We start from the raw sequence: 10,843 nt of genomic DNA, 5'->3' as shown, positions 1-10,843 counted from the left end.
TAGTATACTCCCCCTTCTTTGCCTCCTCCTACTGAATATGTCATTTACTTTTTTTTTTTTTTTTAACTCATGACTTTACAGCCATAGACTTTCACAGGTGAAAAGAACTTTTGGGTCATTTGGTTCTTTCCTCTCATTTGACAGAAGACACAAACTCAATGAGATTAAATAATACCCCAAATAATAGAACTCACAATTTTGAGTGTTAGAACTAGACATACTTCTGGTTTAATAAATGTTTGAGTTCATGTTTTTTTCTCTGCTGTCAATCCCTGTGGATTTGTTCTTTAAGATGATGATTACATTCACCCTTCCTTTCTACTGAGTTTGCCAATGTGGTCTCTAATTATATCAGAACTGGATTGTTGCGACATCCTCTTAGCTAGTCATGTAGCCTAATCTTTTTTCTCTCCGGTCCATCTCCTTTATTTTGTCTCACTGATTTTGCTAATACAGACCTTTCATAAATCATCCTTTTACTCCAGAAGCTTCATCCTTTTAATTCAGAAGTGGTCGTCATTGAATCAGATCCTGAATTATCAAGGATCTCCATGCTCTGATTCCATCCTGCCTCTTCATCCTTATTTCCCTTGTTCCCCAACTGCATCTACTCATCAAGATGGTCTCACTCTCCTCTAGCTGCATGTGAATTAGTGCTGTGGTTCTTATGTTGGTTCCTTATCCTGGTACCCACTCACTCCCCATCCTCTCCATTTAGTCACTTTCAACTCATTGTTCAAAATCCAGCTCAAGGCCAGGGGTGCCAGCTCATGCCTGTAATCCCAGCACTTTGGGAGGCTGAGGTGGGCAGATCACTTGAGGTCTGAAGTTTGAGACCGGCCTGGGCAACATGGCGAAACCCAGTCTCTACTAAAAATACAAAACTTAGCTGAGCATGGTGGTGCACGCCTGTAGTCCCAGCTACTCAGGAGGCTGAGGCATGAGAATCGCTTGAACCCGGAAGGCAGAGGCTGCAGTGAGCTGAGCCAAGTTTGCACCACTGCACTCCAGCCTGGGTGACAGAGCAAGACCCTGTCTCAAAAAAAAAAAAAAAAAATTCCGGCTCAAGCTCCACCTTCCCCCTGAAACATTTTGTGATTACAGTGATTTCTTAATCTCCAAATATACACTGTAACATCCCACTTAGCAATTGATACATGAACTAACCTCTATAAGAGATAAAACCCCAAAATTTCAGTGGCCTAACACCGTAGAAGTTATACTTGCTGATCACAGGTGAGAGTGTATAATTCATGATGCTTTGGGGGCAGGGATGGGGAAAAGGAGCGCTGTGCTTTTTGCAGCCGTTTAGAGACTCAGGGTGATGGAGGCTTTGCCATCTTCAACACAAAGCTCCCAGAGTTGCCTTAGGCATTGGTATTTGCTGAATGTTGGAAAGAAGGGACAGTCTATCTGCTTCTTTGCCACCTCCGTCCAGAAGTGGCATGTCATAACACTTCCGCTGGTGAGAACTAGGCACAGGGCTCCACCTTGTGCTGGGAAATGTACCCCTTGGCTGGGTGTCTATATCCCTGGAACTACTCTTCTCTATGGAAGAGAAGCACAAATCTGGGGAGTAGCTAGCTTTGTTACAATGTTGTCCTGTTCTGATTTCTAATTGCTTTGTGGGTGTTGTCTTGGCATCTCCAGCTGGATTTCACACTGTAACTAAAATTCCTCAAATATATACAGTAAGACAAGAGTCTGGCATTTAGTGTGTGCTCAGGAAATGTCTTTGTTAAATAGTAGATTTATGTAGACTTTTTAAAAAAATTCTTAATTCCTAAATTAAACACAGAAAGGGAAACAAAGTTGACAAATCCCTAATGGTTCTGTCTTTTTTAAAACAGTACTTTGCAATGCAATTTCTCACTTCACCTACAGAAAGTGAAATTTAGCTGGAGTATCTTCAATTTCAAAATAATAATATTATTTTCTGCTTCTATGGACTATTTTTAACCATTTCATCTTGTTTGTCTTTATATTCTTGTCTTTTTATTATAGAAAAATTAACATATATATGAAAATGGACAGGGTATTATAATGAAATCTCATGTACATATTACCTAGCTTTAACAATAATTGGCCCATGCCCAGTCTTTTAAAATCTATATACTCACTTCCCTCCCACACTAAATTTCTTGAAGCTTAACACAAATATATTATTTCATATGTAAATATGTCTGTAACACCAGACCTTTGGACAAGGTAAGGCCTTGTCCAAAAATACCCCACAATGCTATATCTCATTTTAAAATAACAATAATTCCTTAGTATCACTAAATAATCCAGTTAGCACTTAAATTTCCCATAGTTTTTAAAACAATTGGTTTGTTCAAATCAAGATCCAAACAAGGTCTACGTGTTTTTATCACACACACACACACTCACACACTCTAAATAAAAAAATAAAGAAGGCAGGAGGAAACTTTTGGAGGTGATGGATATATGTATGGCATAGGTTGTGGTGATGGTTTCACAGATGTGTACTTATCTCCAGGCTCATCAAGGTATATACGTTAATTATGTACAGCGTTTCATATGCCAGTCATACCCCCAATAAAGTGGCTTACAATACTCAGAAAACACCATTAAGAAACTTAAAAATGAAAAGATACAAACAAGGGATACACACAATACATTTTAGACATTCCTCTTAAATATTTTTAAAACAACAAGTCTTTTCTCTGCTCCTTTTTTCCCCCTTGGAATTTATCTGTTGAAGAAACAAGGACATTTGTCCTATAATGATTCTCATTCTCTGGATTTGGCTGATTCTTTTCTTCTGGTTTGTGCAACAGTTTCATGTACTTCTGTCCCCAGTATTTCCTGCAAACTAGAGATAGGTCTAGGATCTTGATCAGATTCAGGTTTTGGTTTTTCATCAAAGGGTGGGGTTGCGTATCTCCACCAGAAGGCATAATGTCTGGTTATCTCTCTTTTTGATGTTAACATTTATTAGTGGGTTTAAGAGTTTTTACCAGATGCATTCATTATAAAGTTTGCCTTTGGCTTTTCGCCTAGTTGCCTTGGCTGCCACTGATGATCATTGCCTAGTCTATTATTTCATTAGGCATGTCTTGTCTCTTTTTGCAATGAGATTTTCCAATGTTTTAAAAATATTTTATTTTTTCTTCTTACATTATTAAACATATTTAAAACATTTAATCTTCCCTCTAATTCTAATAATGCTAATTAACACGTTTGGCATTTAACACTTTACAAAGCATTTTTTTTTAAGGGACATGGTCTTGCTATGTTGCCTAGGCTGGACTGCAGTGGCCATTCACAGATTCGATCATAGCTCATGACGGCCTCAAACTCCTGGCCTCAAGTGATCCTCCTGCCTTAGCCTCCCAAGAAGCTGGGACTACAGGCACGTGCCACCATGTCCAGCTTACAAAGCATTTTCATATACACTATTTCACAAATATTATCTGATACTCACAGAACACCCTGCAGGTAAACCGACTCTATAACTTTGGGCAAGGGTCGTCACTTTAGAGATGAGGAAAATAATAATAACCACTCCTAAGATCGTTATGAAAATTAAACAAGTTGAATGTATGCAAACTGCTTAAAATAGTGCTTACTATATTACAGCAAGAGTGAAATAAAAATTTGCTACCACAATTATTAATATTGTTAATGCTGCTATCATCATTTCTTTCAGTTTTAACCATTATGTTGTTAGTTTATTTTAAAAAATGTTTCCTTGAACTTTTTCTAGTGTTTATGGATATTAATAAGAGTAATTTAATTTCTATGTTCCCATATAATTTCACAGTCTTGAAACCCTAGTCATAACCCTGATTAGCTTACAATGTGATATGAACTTAACTTTTATTGTCATTTGCTGTTAAATATTATTTATTCTGTTTTCTTTATTTATAGAAGACTAAGAATCACTTTCTACCAAAACAAAAACAAAAAAAGAATATATTTAACTTATGCTGTTCAGGCTATCTATCTATCTATATGTATATACCATGCTCTCCTTTATGAGCAAAAAAGCAATATATTTTATATGATAAGCTTTTATAATATTCTGTAATAAAATTTAATGAATCATGGAGTACTGGAGCCTAAAGCACCTTGGAGAGCAGGCTCAGCACTTTATTTACAGGTAAAGAAACTGAGAACTAACCAAGTTAAAGGAGCTGTCCAACTTGCACCTTCCCATGACCGACCAATGGCTGAGCCAGGACTAATAACAGATCTTGAACAAGCCCTAGTCCCTAACATCCTTCTATTATACTGCATAATGCTAAACTATTTTAAATGTTCCATCACCAGTTCTCCCAATACCACCCTAAAAGCAACAACGTCACCATTTGGAGTTCAAAGTGAGAAACATGAACTACATGCTTGAAGACACACAAATATGGAAGCAGCAAAGTGGAACCCAGGAACCTAGGTCCGTTGAATGACACTGGACTGATGACAGGCAGTAAGTGTATGTAAGACTAAATGCAAATGTGTGTATATATTAATACACAGTCATAAAGAAGAATGACAACTATTTTCCACTGACACACTGTGCCTGGTGGTACTTGTCTGTTCACATAGTCATGTATGAAGAGGAGAATTACAAGGCAGATTTTATTTTTGTTTCTTTCGTTTTTTAATTTTTAATTGTGGTGGATTTTAAATACACAGAAAAGTAGATAGAATAGCACAATTAATTCCTATGTAGCCACCACTCAGCCCCAATATCCATCAACCTGAGGCCAATCCTCTCCTGTCCATCCCCTCATCCACTCTGTCATTGGTATTATGTTGATGCAACTTACAGACATCATATCATTTCCTGTTTACATATTTGAAGCATATTCTCTCTCTCTCTCTCTTTTTTTTTTTTTTTTTTTTTTGAGACAGAGTCTTGCTCTGTCGCCCAGGCAGGAGTGCAGTGGTGTGATCTCGGCCGATCTCCGCTCAGGGCAACCTCCGCCTCCCAGGTTCAAGCGATTCTCTTGCTTCAGCCTGCTGAGTAGCTGGGATTACAGGCGCCCGCCACAGTGAAGGCTAATATTTGTAATTTTTTTTTTTTTTTTTTTTTTTTTTTTTTTTTTTGAGACGGAGTCTCGCTCTGTCGCCCAGGCTGCAGTGTAGTGGCATGATCTTGGCTCACTGCAACCTCCGTCTCCTGGTTTGAAGTGATTCTCCTGCCTCAGCCTCCCGAGTAGCTGGGACTCCAGGCGCACGCCGCCAGGCCTGGCTAATTTTTTGTATTTTAGGAGAGAGAGGGTTTCACCGTTGTTGCCCAGGCTGGTCTCAAACTCCTGTGCTCAGGCAATCCGCCCACCTTGGCCTCCCAAAGTGCTAGGATTACAGGCGTGAGCCACCGCACCCGGCCTAATATTTGTTTTTTTTGTTGTTGTTGTTTGTTTGTTTGTTTGTTTTGAGACAGAGTCTGGCTCTGTTGCCCGAGTGCAGTGGCGGGATCTCGGCTCACTGCAAGCTCCGCCTCCCGGGTTCACGCCATTCTCCTGCCTCAGCCTCCTGAGTAGCTGGGACTACAGGCGCCCGCCACCACACCCGGCTAATTTTGTATTTTTAGTAGAGACGGGGTTTCACCATGTTGGCCAGGCTGGTCTCGAACTCTGAGCTCAAGCGATCCGCCCACCTTAGCCTCTCAAAGTGCTAGGATTACAGGCGTGAGGCACCGTGCCTTGTCGTTGAAGCATATTTGTCTAGAAGATTTAAAAAACTTTCAGAAAAAACCACGAGATTAATTATCATACCCAAAATTGTAATGCAAATTCCATACAATCATCAAATAGGCCATCAGTATTCAATTTTCCCATTGTTTTAAAAACACCAACTTTTAAAGTTACTTTAAAGAAAATCAGCCTCCAGTGCCACACATTGTGATGATTTCTCCTTGATCTACATGTTACTTCTCTCTCTGTATTCTCCTTGTAATTTATTTGTTGAAGAAAACAGATTTTTGAGCTGTAGCTTTCTTTGCAGTCTGGATTTTGCTGCTTTCATGCCCATGGTGTAGTTACAAGCCAGCTTGAAACATTAAAGGAAATGTTCATGCATATTATTATCAGATTTCATTTAATTTTGCTGGTTAATTTTGGACACTAATGATAACAACTGGAAGTCAGAGAAACCAGCATTTCTGGTGGATCCCAGCTGCCTGTGGGCGCTGTGACTGGGTTAGCTGCTATCAGGCTGAGAAAGTTTGTCTCTCTTGCCCCAATCCCTTCCTGTTCTCTAATCTAAATTGGACCTCTTGCTGTATCTTTTCAGAATACCCGCTACTTTTCCTTCCCAGCAATTGTCAGGATGAAACTGTAGCAGACTTTGACATTTTTATAGTTAGAAAAGTCAGGAGTGCATGAATGTAACTTTGAGCACAAGGGAGTTCTGTATAAAACCACAAGCATGGTTTCCAGCTGGGAATAGGAAAATATACATTTGACAATTTGTGATATTCATTTCCAGATGGGAACTTTTTCTCTTGTGACTAAGCACCAAGTCAAATTCAATTCTTCCTTCCCCTTTTCTCCTCCCCTGGGAAGAAGAACTAGGTTCCTGGGCAAAGGTTATCCCATATGTATGCCGTTCTTTACTTGATTCTCACCCTTAACTGAGGTTTGGGCTATTTCTTCATTTCATAGGCTTGTTGTATTAACAGTGTGGTCAGTCCTCCAAATAGATAGGAAGAAGAGATTCAGAAAAGGTGAGAGTACAGATGCTAGTAGATACTGAAGAGAAGCCCCCAGCACCCTGTTTCCTGTTGGGGCAAAACCAAAGGAGGTAACTGTAATAACCGCACTTATTTAGGAACATCTCAAGTTTGAAATGCAGATGGGCCGAGGACAGCGTTACAGAACCCTGCACATTCCAGGATAGTGTGGGGAAATTGTTGAAAGGTTCTGAGTCCTGAGGGATTTGAGGGTAGTGGAAAAATGCCAAGGTGTCCATGGAACGAGGAAAGATGGCGTGTGTGGACTTTGGGGCTGGAAGCAATGGCAGGGACCATGAACACCAGCAGTGAATGCCAGATACCACTTGTGATAAACTGCACCTCAGCTGATGCACGTATGTGACCCAGCAAGGGCCATGTGGACAACCACACCATAGACGCCCCTTGTGCCCTGACGCTGGAGGATAGTTAAGGCTTTCTAGAGGAAATTGGGCCATCCTCCCGAAAAAGGGAAACAGAAGAAGGAAGAGGAGAACTTTGAATACTTACTCATTTTATACTGAAAGAGGCTAAGTTATCTTCAAATGACAAGACTGAGTTAATTTTCCTTTCATTAGCAGAAAGGGGATGCAAGAGTTAAGTTGAATGCCATCAGAAAAGTTAAAAGTATATTCCAGCACATCTGGGATATGGCTATACATTTTAAACCCACCACACCACTCACATTTATGTGTTTATGTTAGTTATTTTTATTTTTTATTGCCGCTTGAGATCTCATATATGTTTATTTTAAATGTCTGTCTTCCCTAGATTGTAAGTTTCATGAAGGCACAGACCATCCTTTTTTTGTTCTATATTCTTAGCTCCTAATCCAGTGCTTAGCACCCGACAGATCCTTGAGAAGAATTTGTGGAATGAATATCAGACCCACACATCAGAGTACCTTCCACAGTATTTAACATAGAACAAGTACATAATAAATAATACTTTCTTCCTTCCTAGGGGAATGTATATTTCTTTGGGCATAGTCCATCTTGCTGTTTTTACAGCCAATTATATCTTAGGTGACTTTAAAAATAAATCTTCTTTGGTTGTTTTTAGGGAAGGGACTTAAGAAACTGAAGACATGGTGTTTGTCTTCTCTAACCCTATTTTGTATCCAAAGGGTATACTGGATAAACGACAGTAGTCACAGCTTCAGAGTGTATATTCTGTGGAAGGTGGTGAATACCTAGTGGTGATTGCAGCACCACCAACACAGTCTTAGCCCCTTCCTTAATTTTGACATGTTTTATCCCTTTCCCTCTCAGATGTCTGGGATCCAATCTGTTTTTATTCTCCTTTCCTTTTTTCTGTGCCACCGTTTTGGCCTGCTCTTCCCCGTCACGCTCCCCGCCCCGCACCCCCTTGCTCAGGATTGACTGTCTCACCTACTAGTACCCAGCTCCCCTGGGGAGTTCTGAGCATTGATCCCCGCCACTTCAGAACTCCTGGCCAGAAAGGGGCTATACATTCAAGATGGTTCTCATTTCAGGTAAAGCCATCTTCTTCTTTTGGGAAAAAAAAGAAGTTTTATAAAATATGCCAAAATGCAATTTAATATCTATCATCTTTAAACCATTTATTTGTATTCCATCTTATTTATAAAAGTATTTGAGGTAAGTATATCTTAGGAGACTGTTTTGTAAATAAGTTCACTAACTAGTTTAAAAAAATACGCGAGCTCTGATTTTGACTCAGAAAATACGGACCCTATAGTACAGTATTGCCTGAACTCACTTAATAAGAATTACCTGTGCTGCTTGTTAAATATACAGATTCTCTAAGCTTTTCCCTTGGATATTCTGATTTAGCTAATTGAATGGCCCTGAAAGTTTTTTGTTTGTTTTTTCTTTACTTTTTTTTTTGAGACGGTGTCCCACTCTGTCGCCAGGCTGGAGTGCAGTGGCATGATCTCGGCTCACTGCAACCTCCACCTCCCAGATTCAAGTGATTCTCCTGCCTCAGCCTCCCGAGTGGCTGGGACTACAGGCGCATGCCACCACGCCCAGCTAATTTTTGTATTTTTAGTAGAGACGGGGTTTCACCATATTGGCCAGGCTGGTCTCAATCTCTTCACCTCGTGATCTGCCCGCCTGGGCCTCCCAAAGTGTTGGAATTACAGGCGTGAGCCACCGTGCCCAGCCTGTTTTTTCTTTAGATGATTTTTTTTGACCTGACAACTTTAAGAAAAATTGCTAATGTACATAGTGAGAGCTGGCAGAATGAAGACCCATGAGGTACATGGGCAGAAGTTGTGGGGGAGGAACAAGGAAATCTCTGGGTAAGAAGAAATTGGATTCAGCCCTGTTTTCTTCCCCCTCAATGTGAATATATCTGTGTGAATGATGATCATCAAAAAAATTTATGGTATTATGGAAAGCTGGTAATATTGATTGATGGACTAATAATATTGCTGGTGTAAAGATTCTCAACTATCAAGGTAACAACAACAACAAAACTCCTGAAAAAACCTAAGGCAGTGTAAAATAGCCCTAATTCCAGTCATTTCAGTGATCTCCTTACTGCTGTATCTTCTTACCATGTAACACAACAACTAAGTATAACATCAGATGTGTCTGATTAAGCTGTAAGTTTTATTTTATTAGAACTGTAACTCTCCCTTTAAATACCTATTTATATCTTTACATAATCAGTCTTCGTAGGTAGTTGTATATGTATTATGTTACCTTATCCACCTCAAAATATTAGAAGGAACTGTATAGATAAGACCCTTCCTTTATTTTTATTGTTTGAATTTTAAGGGTAATACTTTTGATTATTTTTTAATTTTTAATTTTTGAGACAGGGTCTCACTCTTTTGCCCAGGCTGGAGTGCAGTGGCATGATCTGGGCTCACTGCCACCTCTGTCTCCCAGGCTCAAGCGATCCTCCCACCTCAGCCTCCCGAGTAGCTGGGACTACGGGTGTGCACCACCCGGCTAGGCTCATTTATTGTAGTTTTATAGAGATGGGGTTTCACCATATTGCCCAGGCTGGTCTCAAACTCCTGGATTCAAGTGATCCACCCACCTCGGCCTCCCAAAGTGTTGGGATTACAGGCATGAGCCACCATGCCTGGACCCTAGTACCTTTTAGAATGGCAGTTTACCCATATTATAATCTCTGGCTCTCTCGAGAACTTTGTGTATTTCTGTTCTATCCTTGAATTGAATTCTGCACTTCAAAATGTACTCCACTTGGTAAAGAACAGTATTATAGAAAAGGAAAACCCCAAACCATTGTAGTTTGAGGCCTCTCCCTGCTGCAGCCTTTCATTTCCTGCAGTCTCACGACCTCTGGGATGGAGGCATCTGGGCAGGAGAGCTTTCATGGAGGTCGCTGGCCTTGAGGAGGTAACTGTGTCTGAGGGACAGGAATAATGAGGTCTCTGGTAAGCTGGGGATTTTGCTGCCAGATGACCTCAGATGCTGGGGTATGCGGAGGGGCCACGCGGAAGGCAGCAGTGTGGAGACTCTTCCAGGCCTTCTGGTTGATGATCCTGTCAATGTGTCCATTGCTTAAAAGGTGAGATCATTAAAATGTATAATTCCTAAACGACCCTGTTTTTGTAGTATGAATTTCTTCTTAACAAAACAGCATAATATGAAACAGGGTTAGTAGTGCCAGTTTTGGGGCTACTGTTATTCTCCTCTCCCTGGGGTCTGTGGCTCTGCTGTTTTGTGTCAGCAATCTGGCTTCTGGCCAGAGACAGTAGATTTCTAAGCCTGTTGCACTGAAAACTATTGTCATTGAAAAAATTTCCAGTTGCTTAGTACTTCCCAAATGTTGAATACTTTTAGAGGTTTGTAGCCATACGATAATGTCTATTAGTTTAATATTACCCCTTCTCTGTGTGCTTTTATGTAAATAGCAGCATGCTACTGGCTGATCAGATGCTGATGGAATCCAGCATTGAAGGGCCTTGATCATATTATCCAGCAAAATTAAATTTGATTTTTATAGACTTGCCCTGCTGCCACCCATATTTACCAGTCCCATCACTTCCTCTCTTTAGGTGTCTGTGTGGAGTTTTGTTTCTTACATCACTAAAGAATACAAAAACAATACCTTCAGAGTTTCCCACAATACAGATTTTCATGCATCGAAGGAAAGCAGCACTGACAAGACAGGCAGATTGTA

The sequence above is a fragment of the Pan troglodytes genome, chromosome 6 (genome assembly GCF_028858775.2).
Source record: "Pan troglodytes isolate AG18354 chromosome 6, NHGRI_mPanTro3-v2.0_pri, whole genome shotgun sequence".
NCBI lineage: Eukaryota > Metazoa > Chordata > Mammalia > Primates > Hominidae > Pan > Pan troglodytes.
Note: the sequence above shows the minus strand (reverse complement) of the source record.